This window comes from Stenella coeruleoalba (assembly GCF_951394435.1).
Source record: "Stenella coeruleoalba genome assembly, contig: scaffold_48, whole genome shotgun sequence".
NCBI classification, from domain to species: domain Eukaryota; kingdom Metazoa; phylum Chordata; class Mammalia; order Artiodactyla; family Delphinidae; genus Stenella; species Stenella coeruleoalba.
Window position 1 is genome coordinate 112324 of NW_027646083.1, and position 16650 is coordinate 128973.

General features: G+C 43.7%; 1 long non-coding RNA gene across 46 annotated transcripts in view; it reads left to right on the plus strand.

Annotated features, from left to right (window-relative positions):
- The window catches only part of LOC307181352, a 1649813-nt gene that overhangs the window by 108610 nt on the left and 1524553 nt on the right, over positions 1-16650 (plus strand). The window contains exons 1-2 of one of the 46 annotated variants that reach the window (XR_013826500.1): positions 295-309; positions 8125-8206. The exons of 44 other annotated variants lie outside the window; for them this stretch is intronic. This is a non-coding gene — a long non-coding RNA (uncharacterized lncRNA). Of the gene's footprint in view, positions 1-294; positions 310-8124; positions 8207-16650 lie in introns of those variants that run through there. One more of the 46 variants, XR_013826507.1, reaches the window with a different exon arrangement.

Sequence of the window (16650 nt, forward strand, 5' to 3'; positions counted from 1 at the left end):
AGCTCTTGTCTATTCCATATTTGGCTTAAGGAAATTTATCTGTGCTCATTTCAATCTCTGGTTTTATGCAGCACCCCAACTCACCTTTCCCCTTAAGCAAGCATAAGTTGGTTTTCTAAATTTGAGACCCTGTTCTGTTTTGGAATGCAGTTCCTGTGTAGCCAAGTTTACATTCCGTGTATTAGTGATATCTTATGATGTTTCTTTTTCTGTGTGACTTATTTCACTTAGAATCATCATACCTGAATCCACTCATTGTGCTGCTAAGGGCCTGATGACACAGATTTCATTGCTGAGTGATATTGCTTTGTAAGTAAATACCACAACTTCTTTATCCATTTTTCACTTTCTGCGATGTTGAACTTGTACTGTAAACGAGGTTCTTGTAAACAGAGCTGTTCCAAACTTTGGGGTGGCTGTGTCTTTTTCATTTTAATTTCCCTAAGCTATAGGACCATAAGTGGAAGTGCCCTAGGTTCTGTTGCTTTGTTTTTTAGTTGTTTCAGGAAACACCATACACTTCTCCCAAGTGGTTCTTGGCAATTTACATCCCGCCCATCAGCATAACAAGGCTCCCAGTTCTCCATGGCCTGTCCTGCCTTTCTGGATTTTACACTTTTTTCAGATGGCCCTTTTGACCGGGGGGAAGTGAGACTTCATTGTAGTGCAGATTTCCTTTGCAAGCTTGCTTGGTTGGCCAAAAAGGGCGTATGCGTTTTTTCCTGAATATATTCAGGAAAAAACGCATACGCCCTTTTTGGCCAAGTGCATCATTGTGGACGTTCTGCCTCTTTTCCTATGCTTTCAATGCAATTCCAGTCTACCTCCTGAAATCGGTTTCCTGCAATTCTGCCCCGCTTTCAAGTCCTCTTGGCAGCCTTACTTCAGTCTATTTTTGGACGATAGCTGTCATTTATAACTCTGCAGGTTTGTGAATTACAGTGCCCCTGAGTTCCTTTCTTCAACTCGCTTTCTTGTGACCTGGCCGCAACACCGCAGGATGGCTTCAGGCCCTAATCTGGTTTCGGCCCGGCATGCTGAGCCTTTGGTTAATTCCTCTTCCTGGTGGGAAATGAGAGTTGAATTTGCCCGTCCAGACACCTCCAGCTAGCCTCTCATTGGTTCTCGCTATTCCTGTTCATCTTCCGCAGAAATTGCAAACTGGGCCAAACAGGAGGTTAAAGGGACTGACTCTCCAAGTCGGGAGAGTGTTAGTAAAGCGTCTGGAATGTTGCACCCAAGTACCAGGGGAGGAAAACTGAGACATATTTGAACACGTCTCCCGTTCACATGGTTGATCATACTCTGGGTTCCACATGCATGTTTTAGCTGAAGGAAGAATACCTTAAACCTGGAGAGTTGAGACCCGTGTAATGGGTACCATGCAATATGACTTCAAAGGGTCTTCATTTGCTCACCGAACCTCCCCAATCCTATCACTGCTGCATTTATGCCCCTGTACACACGCTTGATTCTCTTTTGGAGACATAGCAATCCATAGGTTTTAAGATACTTACTAGTCAGGTACATTCTTAGGCGTTTAATATGGGGTTTTGAGTCCATTTCGTTGAGCAAGGAGTAGCTCTTGTCTATTCCATATTTGGCTTAAGGAACTTTATCTGTGCTCATTTCAATCTCTGGTTTTATGCAGCACCCCAACTCACCTTTCCCCTTAAGCAAGCATAAGTTGGTTTTCTAAATTTGAGACCCTGTTCTGTTTTGGAATGCAGTTCCTGTGTAGCCAAGTTTACATTCCGTGTATTACTGATATCTTATGATGTTTCTTTTTCTGTGTGACTTATTTCAGTTAGAATCATCATACCTGAATCCACTCATTGTGCTGCTAAGGGCCTGATGACACAGATTTCATTGCTGAGTGATATTGCTTTGTAAGTAAATACCACAACTTCTTTATCCATTTTTCACTTTCTGCGATGTTGAACTTGTACTGTAAACGAGGTTCTTGTAAACAGAGCCGTTCCAAACTTTGGGGTGGCTGTGTCTTTTTCATTTTAATTTCCCTAAGCTATAGGACCATAAGTGGAAGTGCCCTAGGTTCTGTTGCTTTGTTTTTTAGATGTTTCAGGAAACACCATACACTTCTCCCGAGTGGTTGTTGGCAATTTACATCCCGCCCATCAGCATAACAAGGCTCCCAGTTCTCCATGGCCTGTCCTGCCTTTCTGGATTTTACACTTTTTTCAGATGGCCCTTTTGACCGGGGGGAAGTGAGACTTCATTGTAGTGCAGATTTCCTTTGCAAGCTTGCTTGGTTGGCCAAAAAGGGCGTATGCGTTTTTTCCTGAATATATTCAGGAAAAAACGCATACGCCCTTTTTGGCCAAGTGCATCATTGTGGACGTTCTGCCTCTTTTCCTATGCTTTCAATGCAATTCCAGTCTACCTCCTGAAATCGGTTTCCTGCAATTCTGCCCCGCTTTCAAGTCCTCTTGGCAGCCTTACTTCAGTCTATTTTTGGACGATAGCTGTCATTTATAACTCTGCAGGTTTGTGAATTACAGTGCCCCTGAGCTCCTTTCTTCAACTCGCTTTCTTGTGACCTGGCCGCAACACCGCAGGATGGCTTCAGGCCCTAATCTGGTTCCGGCACGGCACGCTGAGCCTTTGGTTAATTCCTCTTCCTGGTGGGAAATGAGAGTTAAATTTGCCCGTCCAGACACCTCCAGGTAGTCTCTCATTGGTTCTCGCTATTCCTGTTCATCTTCCGCAGAAATTGCAAACTGGGCCAAACAGGAGGTTAAAGGGACTGACTCTCCAAGTGGGGAGAGTGTTAGTAAAGCGTCTGGAATGTTGCACCCGAGTACCAGGGGAGGAAAACTGAGACATATTTGAACACGTCTCCCGTTCACATGGTTGATCATACTCTGGGTTCCACATGCATGTTTTAGCTGAAGGAAGAATACCTTAAACCTGGAGAGTTAAGACCCGTGTAATGGGTACCATGCAATATGACTTAAAAGGGTCTTCATTTGCTCACCGAACCTCTCCAATCCTATCACTGCTGCGTTTTTGCCCCTGTACACATGCTTGATTCTCTTTCGGAGACATAGCAATCCATAGGTTTTAAGATACTTACTAGTCAGGTACATTCTTAGGCGTTTAATATGGGGTTTTGAGTCCATTTCGTTGAGCAAGGAGTAGCTCTTGTCTATTCCATATTTGGCTTAAGGAACTTTATCTGTGCTCATTTCAATCTCTGGTTTTATGCAGCACCCCAACTCACCTTTCCCCTTAAGCAAGCATAAGTTGGTTTTCTAAATTTGAGACCCTGTTCTGTTTTGGAATGCAGTTCCTGTGTAGCCAAGTTTACATTCCGTGTATTAGTGATATCTTATGATGTTTCTTTTTCTGTGTGACTTATTTCAGTTAGAATCATCATACCTGAATCCACTCATTATGCTGCTACGGGCCTGATGACATAGATTTCATTGCTGAGTGATACTGCATTGTACGTAAGTACCACAAGTTCTTTATCCATTTTTCACTTTCTGTGATATTGAACTTGTACGGTAAACGAGGTTCTTGTAAACGGAGGTGTCCCAAACTTTGGGGTGGCTGTGTCTTTTTGATTTTAATTTCCCTAAGCTATAGGACCATAAGTGTAAGTGCCCTAGGCTCTGATGCTTTGTTTTTTAGATGTTTCAGGAAACACCATACACTTCTCCTGAGTGTCTGTTGGCAATTTACATCCCGCCCATCAGCATAACAAGGCTCCCAGTTCTCCATGGCCTGTCCTGCCTTTCTGGAGTTTACACTTTTTTCAGATGGCCCTTTTGACCGGGGAGAAGTGAGACTTCATTGTAGTGCAGATTTCCTTTGCAAGTTTGCTTGGTTGGCCAAAAAGGGCGTATGCGTTTTTTCCTGAATATATTCAGGAAAAAACGCATACGCCCTTTTTGGCCAAGTGCATCATTGTGGACGTTCTGCCTCTTTTCCTATGCCTTCAATGCAATTCCAGTCTACCTCCTGAAATCGGTTTCCTGCAATTCTGCCCCGCTTTCAAGTCCTCTTGGCAGCCTTACTTCAGTCTATTTTTGGACGATAGCTGTCATTTATAACTCTGCAGGTTTGTGAATTACAGTGCCCCTGAGCTCCTTTCTTCAACTCGCTTTCTTGTGACCTGGCCGCAACACCGCAGGATGTCTACAGGCCCTAATCTGGTTCCGGCACGGCACGCTGAGCCTTTGCTTAATTCCTCTTCCTGGTGGGAAATGAGAGTTAAATTTGCCCATCCAGACACCTCCAGCTAGTCTCTCATTGGTTTTCGCTATTCCTGTTCATCTTCCACAGAAATTGCAAACTGGGCCAAACAGGAGGTTAAAGGGACTGACTCTCCAAGTGGGGAGAGTGTTAGTAAAGCGTCTGGAATGTTGAACCCGAGTACCAGGGTACGAAAACTGAGACATATTTGAACACGTCTCCCGATCACATGGTTGATCATAATCTAGGTTCCACATGCATGTTTTAGCTGAAGGAACAATACCTTAAACCTGGAGAGTTGAGACCCGTGGAATGGGTACCATGCAATATGACTTCAAAGGGTCTTCATTTGCTCACGAACCCCTCCAATCCTATCACTGCTGCATTTATGCCCAAGTACACATGCTTGATTCTCTTTCGGAGACATAGCAATCCATAGGTTTTAAGATACTTACTAGTCAGGTACATTCTTAGGCGTTTAATATGGGGTGTTGAGTCCATTTCGTTGAGCAAGGAGTAGCTCTTGTCTATTCCATATTTGGCTTAAGGAACTTTATCTGTGCTCATTTCAATCTCTGGTTTTATGCAGCACCCCAACTCACCTTTCCCCTTAAGCAAGCATAAGTTGGTTTTCTAAATTTGAGACCCTGTTCTGTTCTGTAATTCAGTTCCTGTGTAGCCAAGTTTACATTCCGTGTATTACTGATATCTTATGATGTTTCTTTTTCTGTGTGACTTATTTCAGTTAGAATCATCATACCTGAATCCACTCATTGTGATGCTAAGGGCCTGATGACACAGATTTCATTGCTGAGTGATATTGCTTTGTAAGTAAATACCACAACTTCTTTATCCATTTTTCACTTTCTGCGATGTTGAACTTGTACTGTAAACGAGTTTCTTGTAAACAGAGCCGTTCCAAACTTTGGGGTGGCTGTGTCTTTTTCATTTTAATTTCCCTAAGCTATAGGACCATAAGTGGAAGTACCCTAGGTTCTGTTGCTTTGTTTTTTAGATGTTTCAGGAAACACCATACACTTCTCCCAAGTGGTTGTTGGCAATTTACATCCCGCCCATCAGCATAACAAGGCTCCCAGTTCTCCATGGCCTGTCCTGCCTTTCTGGATTTTACACTTTTTTCAGATGGCCCTTTTGACCGGGGGGAAGTGAGACTTCATTGTAGTGCAGATTTCCTTTGCAAGCTTGCTTGGTTGGCCAAAAAGGGCGTATGCGTTTTTTCCTGAATATATTCAGGAAAAAACGCATACGCCCTTTTTGGCCAAGTGCATCATTGTGGACGTTCTGCCTCTTTTCCTATGCTTTCAATGCAATTCCAGTCTACCTCCTGAAATCGGTTTCCTGCAATTCTGCCCCGCTTTCAAGTCCTCTTGGCAGCCTTACTTCAGTCTATTTTTGGACGATAGCTGTCATTTATAACTCTGCAGGTTTGTGAATTACAGTGCCCCTGAGCTCCTTTCTTCAACTCGCTTTCTTGTGACCTGGCCGCAACACCGCAGGATGTCTTCAGACCCTAATCTGGTTCTGGCACGGCACGCTGAGCCTTTGGTTAATTCCTCTTCCTGGTGGGAAATGAGAGTTATATTTGCCCATTCAGACACCTCCAGCTAGTCTTTCATTGGTTCTCGCTATTCCTGTTCATCTTCCACAGAAATTGCAAACTGGGCCAAACAGGAAGTTAAAGGGACTGACTCTCCAAGTGGGGAGAGTGTTAGTAAAGCGTCTGGAATGTTGCACCCGAGTACCAGGGTACGAAAACTGAGACATATTTGAACACGTCTCCCGATCACATGGTTGATCATATTCTAGGTTCCACATGCATGTTTTAGATGAAGGAAGAATACCTTAAACCTGGGTAGTTGAAACCCGTGGAATGGGTACCATGCAATATGACTTCAAAGGGTCTTCATTTGCTCACGAACCTCTCCAATCCTATCACTGCTGCGTTAATGCCCCTGTACACATGCTTGATTCTCTTTCGGAGACATAGCAATCCATAGGTTTTAAGATACTTACTAGTCAGGTGCATTCTTAGGCGTTTAATATGGGGTTTTGTGTCCATTTCGTTGAGCAAGGAGTAGCTCTTGTGTATTCCATATTTGGCTTAAGGAACTTTATCTGTGCTCATTTCAATCTCTGGTTTTATGCAGCACCCCAACTCACCTTTCACCTTAAGCAAGCATAAGTTGGTTTTCTAAATTTGAGACCCTGTTCTGTTTTGGAATGCAGTTCCTGTGTAGCCAAGTTTACATTCCGTGTATTAGTGATATCTTATGATGTTTCTTTTTCTGTGTGACTTATTTCAGTTAGAATCATCGTACCTGAATCCACTCATTATGCTGCTACGGGCCTGATGACATAGATTTCATTGCTGAGTGATACTGCATTGTACGTAAGTACCACAAGTTCTTTATCCATTTTTCACTTTCTGTGATATTGAACTTGTACGGTAAACGAGGTTCTTGTAAACGGAGGCGTCCCAAACTTTGGGGTGGCTGTGTCTTTTTGATTTTAATTTCCCTAAGCTATAGGACCATAAGCGCAAGTGCCCTCGGCTCTGTTGCTTTGTTTTTTAGATGTTTCAGGAAACACCATACACTTCTCCTGAGTGTCTGTTGGCAATTTACATCCCGCCCATCAGCATAACAAGGCTCCCAGTTCTCCATGGCCTGTCCTGCCTTTCTGGATTTTACACTTTTTTCAGATGGCCCTTTTGACCGGGGGGAAGTGAGACTTCATTGTAGTGCAGATTTCCTTTGCAAGTTTGCTTGGTTGGCCAAAAAGGGCGTATGCGTTTTTTCCTGAATATATTCAGGAAAAAACGCATACGCCCTTTTTGGCCAAGTGCATCATTGTGGACGTTCTGCCTCTTTTCCTATGCCTTCAATGCAATTCCAGTCTACCTCCTGATATCGGTTTCCTGCAATTCTGCCCCGCTTTCAAGTCCTCTTGGCAGCCTTACTTTAGTCTATTTTTGGACGATAGCTGTCATTTATAACTCTGCAGGTTTGTGAATTACAGTGCCCCTGAGCTCCTTTCTTCAACTCGCTTTCTTGTGACCTGGCCGCAACACCGCAGGATGTCTACAGGCCCTAATCTGGTTCCGGCACGGCACGCTGAGCCTTTGGTTAATTCCTCTTCCTGGTGGGAAATGAGAGTTAAATTTGCCCATCCAGACACCTCCAGCTAGTCTCTCATTGGTTCTCGCTATTCCTGTTCATCTTCCACAGAAATTGCAAACTGGGCCAAACAGGAGGTTAAAGGGACTGACTCTCCAAGTCGGGAGAGTGTTAGTAAAGCGTCTGGAATGTTGAACCCGAGTACCAGGGTACGAAAACTGAGACATATTTGAACACGTCTCCCGATCACATGGTTGATCATACTCTGGGTTCCACATGCATGTTTTAGCTGAAGGAACAATACCTTAAACCTGGAGAGTTGAGACCCGTGGAATGGGTACCATGCAATATGACTTCAAAGGGTCTTCATTTGCTCACGAACCCCTCCAATCCTATCACTGCTGCATTTATGCCCATGTACACATGCTTGATTCTCTTTCGGAGACATAGCAATCCATAGGTTTTAAGATACTTACTAGTCAGGTACATTCTTAGGCGTTTAATATGCGGTGTTGAGTCCATTTCGTTGAGCAAGGAGTAGCTCTTGTCTATTCCATATTTGGCTTAAGGAACTTTATCTGTGCTCATTTCAATCTCTGGTTTTATGCAGCACCCCACCTCGCCTTTACCCATAAGCAAGCATAAGTTGGTTTTCTAAATTTGAGACACTGTTCTGTTCTGTAATTCAGTTCCTGTGTAGCCAAGTTTACATTCCGTGTATTACTGATATCTTATGATGTTTCTTTTTCTGTGTGACTTATTTCAGTTAGAATCATCATACCTGAATCCACTCATTGTTCTGCTAAGGGCCTGATGACATAGATTTCATTGCTGAGTGATATTGCTTTGTAAGTAAATACCACAGCTTCTTTATCCATTTTTCACTTTCTGCGATGTTGAACTTGTACTGTAAACGAGGTTCTTGTAAACAGAGGCGTCCCAAACTTTGGGGTGGCTGTGTCTTTTTGATTTTAATTTCCCTAAGCTATAGGACCATAAGTGGCAGTGCCCTAGGCTCTGTTGCTTTGTGTTTTAGATGTTTCAGGAAACACCATACACTTCTCCCGAGTGGTTGTTGGCAATTTACATCCCGCCCATATGCATAACAAGGCTCCCAGTTCTCCATGGCCTGTCCTGCCTTTCTGGATTTTACACTTTTTTCAGATGGCCCTTTTGACCGGGGGGAAGTGAGACTTCATTGTAGTGCAGATTTCCTTTGCAAGCTTGCTTGGTTGGCCAAAAAGGGCGTATGCGTTTTTTCCTGAATATATTCAGGAAAAAACGCATACGCCCTTTTTGGCCAAGTGCATCATTGTGGACGTTCTGCCTCTTTTCCTATGCTTTCAATGCAATTCCAGTCTACCTCCTGAAATCGGTTTCCTGCAATTCTGCCCCGCTTTCAAGTCCTCTTGGCAGCCTTACTTCAGTCTATTTTTGGACGATAGCTGTCATTTATAACTCTGCAGGTTTGTGAATTACAGTGCCCCTGAGTTCCTTTCTTCAACTCGCTTTCTTGTGACCTGGCCGCAACACCGCAGGATGGCTTCAGGCCCTAATCTGGTTTCGGCCCGGCATGCTGAGCCTTTGGTTAATTCCTCTTCCTGGTGGGAAATGAGAGTTGAATTTGCCCGTCCAGACACCTCCAGCTAGCCTCTCATTGGTTCTCGCTATTCCTGTTCATCTTCCGCAGAAATTGCAAACTGGGCCAAACAGGAGGTTAAAGGGACTGACTCTCCAAGTCGGGAGAGTGTTAGTAAAGCGTCTGGAATGTTGCACCCAAGTACCAGGGGAGGAAAACTGAGACATATTTGAACACGTCTCCCGTTCACATGGTTGATCATACTCTGGGTTCCACATGCATGTTTTAGCTGAAGGAAGAATACCTTAAACCTGGAGAGTTGAGACCCGTGTAATGGGTACCATGCAATATGACTTCAAAGGGTCTTCATTTGCTCACCGAACCTCCCCAATCCTATCACTGCTGCATTTATGCCCCTGTACACACGCTTGATTCTCTTTCGGAGACATAGCAATCCATAGGTTTTAAGATACTTACTAGTCAGGTACATTCTTAGGCGTTTAATATGGGGTTTTGAGTCCATTTCGTTGAGCAAGGAGTAGCTCTTGTCTATTCCATATTTGGCTTAAGGAACTTTATCTGTGCTCATTTCAATCTCTGGTTTTATGCAGCACCCCAACTCACCTTTCCCCTTAAGCAAGCATAAGTTGGTTTTCTAAATTTGAGACCCTGTTCTGTTTTGGAATGCAGTTCCTGTGTAGCCAAGTTTACATTCCGTGTATTACTGATATCTTATGATGTTTCTTTTTCTGTGTGACTTATTTCAGTTAGAATCATCATACCTGAATCCACTCATTGTGCTGCTAAGGGCCTGATGACACAGATTTCATTGCTGAGTGATATTGCTTTGTAAGTAAATACCACAACTTCTTTATCCATTTTTCACTTTCTGCGATGTTGAACTTGTACTGTAAACGAGGTTCTTGTAAACAGAGCCGTTCCAAACTTTGGGGTGGCTGTGTCTTTTTGATTTTAATTTCCCTAAGCTATAGGACCATAAGTGGAAGTGCCCTAGGTTCTGTTGCTTTGTTTTTTAGATGTTTCAGGAAACACCATACACTTCTCCCGAGTGGTTGTTGGCAATTTACATCCCGCCCATCAGCATAACAAGGCTCCCAGTTCTCCATGGCCTGTCCTGCCTTTCTGGATTTTACCCTTTTTTCAGATGGCCCTTTTGACCGGGGGGAAGTGAGACTTCATTGTAGTGCAGATTTCCTTTGCAAGCTTGCTTGGTTGGCCAAAAAGGGCGTATGCGTTTTTTCCTGAATATATTCAGGAAAAAACGCATACGCCCTTTTTGGCCAAGTGCATCATTGTGGACGTTCTGCCTCTTTTCCTATGCTTTCAATGCAATTCCAGTCTACCTCCTGAAATCGGTTTCCTGCAATTCTGCCCCGCTTTCAAGTCCTCTTGGCAGCCTTACTTCAGTCTATTTTTGGACAATAGCTGTCATTTATAACTCTGCAGGTTTGTGAATTACAGTGCCCCTGAGCTCCTTTCTTCAACTCGCTTTCTTGTGACCTGGCCGCAACACCGCAGGATGTCTTCAGGCCCTAATCTGGTTCTGGCACGGCACGCTGAGCCTTTGGTTAATTCCTCTTCCTGGTGGGAAATGAGAGTTATATTTGCCCATCCAGACACCTCAAGCTAGTCTTTCATTGGTTCTCGCTATTCCTGTTCATCTTCCACAGAAATTGCAAACTGGGCCAAACAGGAAGTTAAAGGGACTGACTCTCCAAGTGGGGAGAGTGTTAGTAAAGCGTCTGGAATGTTGCACCCGAGTACCAGGGTACGAAAACTGAGACATATTTGAACACGTCTCCCGATCACATGGTTGATCATACTCTAGGTTCCACATGCATGTTTTAGATGAAGGAAGAATACCTTAAACCTGGGTAGTTGAAAACCGTGGAATGGGTTCCATGCAATATGACTTCAAAGGGTCTTCATTTGCTCACGAACCTCTCCAATCCTATCACTGCTGCGTTTATGCCCCTGTACACATGCTTGATTCTCTTTCGGAGACATAGCAATCCATAGGTTTTAAGATACTTACTAGTCAGGTACATTCTTTGGCGTTTAATATGGGGTGTTGAGTCCATTTCGTTGAGCAAGGAGTAGCTCTTTTGTATTCCATATTTGGCTTAAGGAACTTTATCTGTGCTCATTTCAATCTCTGGTTTTATGCAGCACCCCAACTCACCTTTCACCTTAAGCAAGCATAAGTTGGTTTTCTAAATTTGAGACCCTGTTCTGTTTTGGAATGCAGTTCATGTGTAGCCAAGTTTACATTCCGTGTATTAGTGATATCTTATGATGTTTCTTTTTCTGTGTGACTTATTTCAGTTAGAATCATCGTACCTGAATCCACTCATTATGCTGCTACGGGCATGATGACATAGATTTCATTGCTGAGTGATACTGCATTGTACGTAAGTACCACAAGTTCTTTATCCATTTTTCACTTTCTGTGATATTGAACTTGTACGGTAAACGAGGTTCTTGTAAACGGAGGCGTCCCAAACTTTGGGGTGGCTGTGTCTTTTTGATTTTAATTTCCCTAAGCTATAGGACCATAAGCGCAAGTGCCCTCGGCTCTGTTGCTTTGTTTTTTAGATGTTTCAGGAAACACCATACACTTCTCCTGAGTGTCTGTTGGCAATTTACATCCCGCCCATCAGCATAACAAGACTCCCAGTTCTCCATGGCCTGTCCTGCCTTTCTGGATTTTACACTTTTTTCAGATGGCCCTTTTGACCAGGGGGAAGTGAGACTTCATTGTAGTGCAGATTTCCTTTGCAAGTTTGCTTGGTTGGCCAAAAAGGGCGTATGCGTTTTTTCCTGAATATATTCAGGAAAAAACGCATACGCCCTTTTTGGCCAAGTGCATCATTGTGGACGTTCTGCCTCTTTTCCTATGCTTTCAATGCAATTCCAGTCTACCTCCTGAAATCGGTTTCCTGCAATTCTGCCCCGCTTTCAAGTCCTCTTGGCAGCCTTACTTCAGTCTATTTTTGGACGATAGCTGTCATTTATAACTCTGCATGTTTGTGAATTACAGTGCCCCTGAGCTCCTTTCTTCAACTCGCTTTCTTGTGGCCTGGCCGCAACACCGCAGGATGTCTTCAGGCCCTAATCTGGTTCTGGCACGGCACGCTGAGCCTTTGGTTAATTCCTCTTCCTGGTGGGAAATGAGAGTTAAATTTGCCCGTCCAGACACCTCCAGCTATTCTTTCATTGGTTCTCGCTATTCCTGTTCATCTTCCACAGAAATTGCAAACTGGGCCAAACAGGAGGTTAAAGGGACTGACTCTCCAAGTCGGGAGAGTGTTAGTAAAGCGTCTGGAATGTTGCACCCGAGTACCAGGGGAGGAAAACTGAGACATATTTGAACACGTCTGCCGTTCACATGGTTGATCATACTCTGGGTTCCACATGCATGTTTTAGCTGAAGGAAGAATACCTTAAACCTGGAGAGTTGAGACCCGTGTAATGGGTACCATGCAATATGACTTCAAAGGGTCTTCATTTGCTCACCGAACCTCTCCAATCCTATCACTGCTGCGTTTATGCCCCTGTACACACGCTTGATTCTCTTTTGGAGACATAGCAATCCATAGGTTTTAAGACACTTACTTGTCAGGTACATTCTTAGGCGTTTAATATGGGGTTTTGAGTCCATTTCGTTGAGCAAGGAGTAGCTCTTGTCTATTCCATATTTGGCTTAAGGAAATTTATCTGTGCTCATTTCAATCTCTGGTTTTATGCAGCACCCCAACTCACCTTTCCCCTTAAGCAAGCATAAGTTGGTTTTCTAAATTTGAGACCCTGTTCTGTTTTGGAATGCAGTTCCTGTGTAGCCAAGTTTACATTCCGTGTATTAGTGATATCTTATGATGTTTCTTTTTCTGTGTGACTTATTTCACTTAGAATCATCATACCTGAATCCACTCATTGTGCTGCTAAGGGCCTGATGACACAGATTTCATTGCTGAGTGATATTGCTTTGTAAGTAAATACCACAACTTCTTTATCCATTTTTCACTTTCTGCGATGTTGAACTTGTACTGTAAACGAGGTTCTTGTAAACAGAGCTGTTCCAAACTTTGGGGTGGCTGTGTCTTTTTCATTTTAATTTCCCTAAGCTATAGGACCATAAGTGGAAGTGCCCTAGGTTCTGTTGCTTTGTTTTTTAGTTGTTTCAGGAAACACCATACACTTCTCCCAAGTGGTTCTTGGCAATTTACATCCCGCCCATCAGCATAACAAGGCTCCCAGTTCTCCATGGCCTGTCCTGCCTTTCTGGATTTTACACTTTTTTCAGATGGCCCTTTTGACCGGGGGGAAGTGAGACTTCATTGTAGTGCAGATTTCCTTTGCAAGCTTGCTTGGTTGGCCAAAAAGGGCGTATGCGTTTTTTCCTGAATATATTCAGGAAAAAACGCATACGCCCTTTTTGGCCAAGTGCATCATTGTGGACGTTCTGCCTCTTTTCCTATGCTTTCAATGCAATTCCAGTCTACCTCCTGAAATCGGTTTCCTGCAATTCTGCCCCGCTTTCAAGTCCTCTTGGCAGCCTTACTTCAGTCTATTTTTGGACGATAGCTGTCATTTATAACTCTGCAGGTTTGTGAATTACAGTGCCCCTGAGTTCCTTTCTTCAACTCGCTTTCTTGTGACCTGGCCGCAACACCGCAGGATGGCTTCAGGCCCTAATCTGGTTTCGGCCCGGCATGCTGAGCCTTTGGTTAATTCCTCTTCCTGGTGGGAAATGAGAGTTGAATTTGCCCGTCCAGACACCTCCAGCTAGCCTCTCATTGGTTCTCGCTATTCCTGTTCATCTTCCGCAGAAATTGCAAACTGGGCCAAACAGGAGGTTAAAGGGACTGACTCTCCAAGTCGGGAGAGTGTTAGTAAAGCGTCTGGAATGTTGCACCCAAGTACCAGGGGAGGAAAACTGAGACATATTTGAACACGTCTCCCGTTCACATGGTTGATCATACTCTGGGTTCCACATGCATGTTTTAGCTGAAGGAAGAATACCTTAAACCTGGAGAGTTGAGACCCGTGTAATGGGTACCATGCAATATGACTTCAAAGGGTCTTCATTTGCTCACCGAACCTCCCCAATCCTATCACTGCTGCATTTATGCCCCTGTACACACGCTTCATTCTCTTTTGGAGACATAGCAATCCATAGGTTTTAAGATACTTACTAGTCAGGTACATTCTTAGGCGTTTAATATGGGGTTTTGAGTCCATTTCGTTGAGCAAGGAGTAGCTCTTGTCTATTCCATATTTGGCTTAAGGAACTTTATCTGTGCTCATTTCAATCTCTGGTTTTATGCAGCACCCCAACTCACCTTTCCCCTTAAGCAAGCATAAGTTGGTTTTCTAAATTTGAGACCCTGTTCTGTTTTGGAATGCAGTTCCTGTGTAGCCAAGTTTACATTCCGTGTATTACTGATATCTTATGATGTTTCTTTTTCTGTGTGACTTATTTCAGTTAGAATCATCATACCTGAATCCACTCATTGTGCTGCTAAGGGCCTGATGACACAGATTTCATTGCTGAGTGATATTGCTTTGTAAGTAAATACCACAACTTCTTTATCCATTTTTCACTTTCTGCGATGTTGAACTTGTACTGTAAACGAGGTTCTTGTAAACAGAGCCGTTCCAAACTTTGGGGTGGCTGTGTCTTTTTCATTTTAATTTCCCTAAGCTATAGGACCATAAGTGGAAGTGCCCTAGGTTCTGTTGCTTTGTTTTTTAGATGTTTCAGGAAACACCATACACTTCTCCCGAGTGGTTGTTGGCAATTTACATCCCGCCCATCAGCATAACAAGGCTCCCAGTTCTCCATGGCCTGTCCTGCCTTTCTGGATTTTACACTTTTTTCAGATGGCCCTTTTGACCGGGGGGAAGTGAGACTTCATTGTAGTGCAGATTTCCTTTGCAAGCTTGCTTGGTTGGCCAAAAAGGGCGTATGCGTTTTTTCCTGAATATATTCAGGAAAAAACGCATACGCCCTTTTTGGCCAAGTGCATCATTGTGGACGTTCTGCCTCTTTTCCTATGCTTTCAATGCAATTCCAGTCTACCTCCTGAAATCGGTTTCCTGCAATTCTGCCCCGCTTTCAAGTCCTCTTGGCAGCCTTACTTCAGTCTATTTTTGGACGATAGCTGTCATTTATAACTCTGCAGGTTTGTGAATTACAGTGCCCCTGAGCTCCTTTCTTCAACTCGCTTTCTTGTGACCTGGCCGCAACACCGCAGGATGGCTTCAGGCCCTAATCTGGTTCCGGCACGGCACGCTGAGCCTTTGGTTAATTCCTCTTCCTGGTGGGAAATGAGAGTTAAATTTGCCCGTCCAGACACCTCCAGGTAGTCTCTCATTGGTTCTCGCTATTCCTGTTCATCTTCCGCAGAAATTGCAAACTGGGCCAAACAGGAGGTTAAAGGGACTGACTCTCCAAGTGGGGAGAGTGTTAGTAAAGCGTCTGGAATGTTGCACCCGAGTACCAGGGGAGGAAAACTGAGACATATTTGAACACGTCTCCCGTTCACATGGTTGATCATACTCTGGGTTCCACATGCATGTTTTAGCTGAAGGAAGAATACCTTAAACCTGGAGAGTTAAGACCCGTGTAATGGGTACCATGCAATATGACTTAAAAGGGTCTTCATTTGCTCACCGAACCTCTCCAATCCTATCACTGCTGCGTTTTTGCCCCTGTACACATGCTTGATTCTCTTTCGGAGACATAGCAATCCATAGGTTTTAAGATACTTACTAGTCAGGTACATTCTTAGGCGTTTAATATGGGGTTTTGAGTCCATTTCGTTGAGCAAGGAGTAGCTCTTGTCTATTCCATATTTGGCTTAAGGAACTTTATCTGTGCTCATTTCAATATCTGGTTTTATGCAGCACCCCAACTCACCTTTCCCCTTAAGCAAGCATAAGTTGGTTTTCTAAATTTGAGACCCTGTTCTGTTTTGGAATGCAGTTCCTGTGTAGCCAAGTTTACATTCCGTGTATTACTGATATCTTATGATGTTTCTTTTTCTGTGTGACTTATTTCAGTTAGAATCATCATACCTGAATCCACTCATTATGCTGCTACGGGCCTGATGACATAGATTTCATTGCTGAGTGATACTGCATTGTACGTAAGTACCACAAGTTCTTTATCCATTTTTCACTTTCTGTGATATTGAACTTGTACGGTAAACGAGGTTCTTGTAAACGGAGGTGTCCCAAACTTTGGGGTGGCTGTGTCTTTTTGATTTTAATTTCCCTAAGCTATAGGACCATAAGTGGAAGTGCCCTAGGCTCTGATGCTTTGTTTTTTAGATGTTTCAGGAAACACCATACACTTCTCCCCAGTGGTTGTTGGCAATTTACATCCCGCCCATCAGCATAACAAGGCTCCCAGTTCTCCATGGCCTGTCCTGCCTTTCTGGAGTTTACACTTTTTTCAGATGGCCCTTTTGACCGGGGAGAAGTGAGACTTCATTGTAGTGCAGATTTCCTTTGCAAGTTTGCTTGGTTGGCCAAAAAGGGCGTATGCGTTTTTTCCTGAATATATTCAGGAAAAAACGCATACGCCCTTTTTGGCCAAGTGCATCATTGTGGACGTTCTGCCTCTTTTCCTATGCCTTCAATGCAATTCCAGTCTACCTCCTGAAATCGGTTTCCTGCAATTCTGCC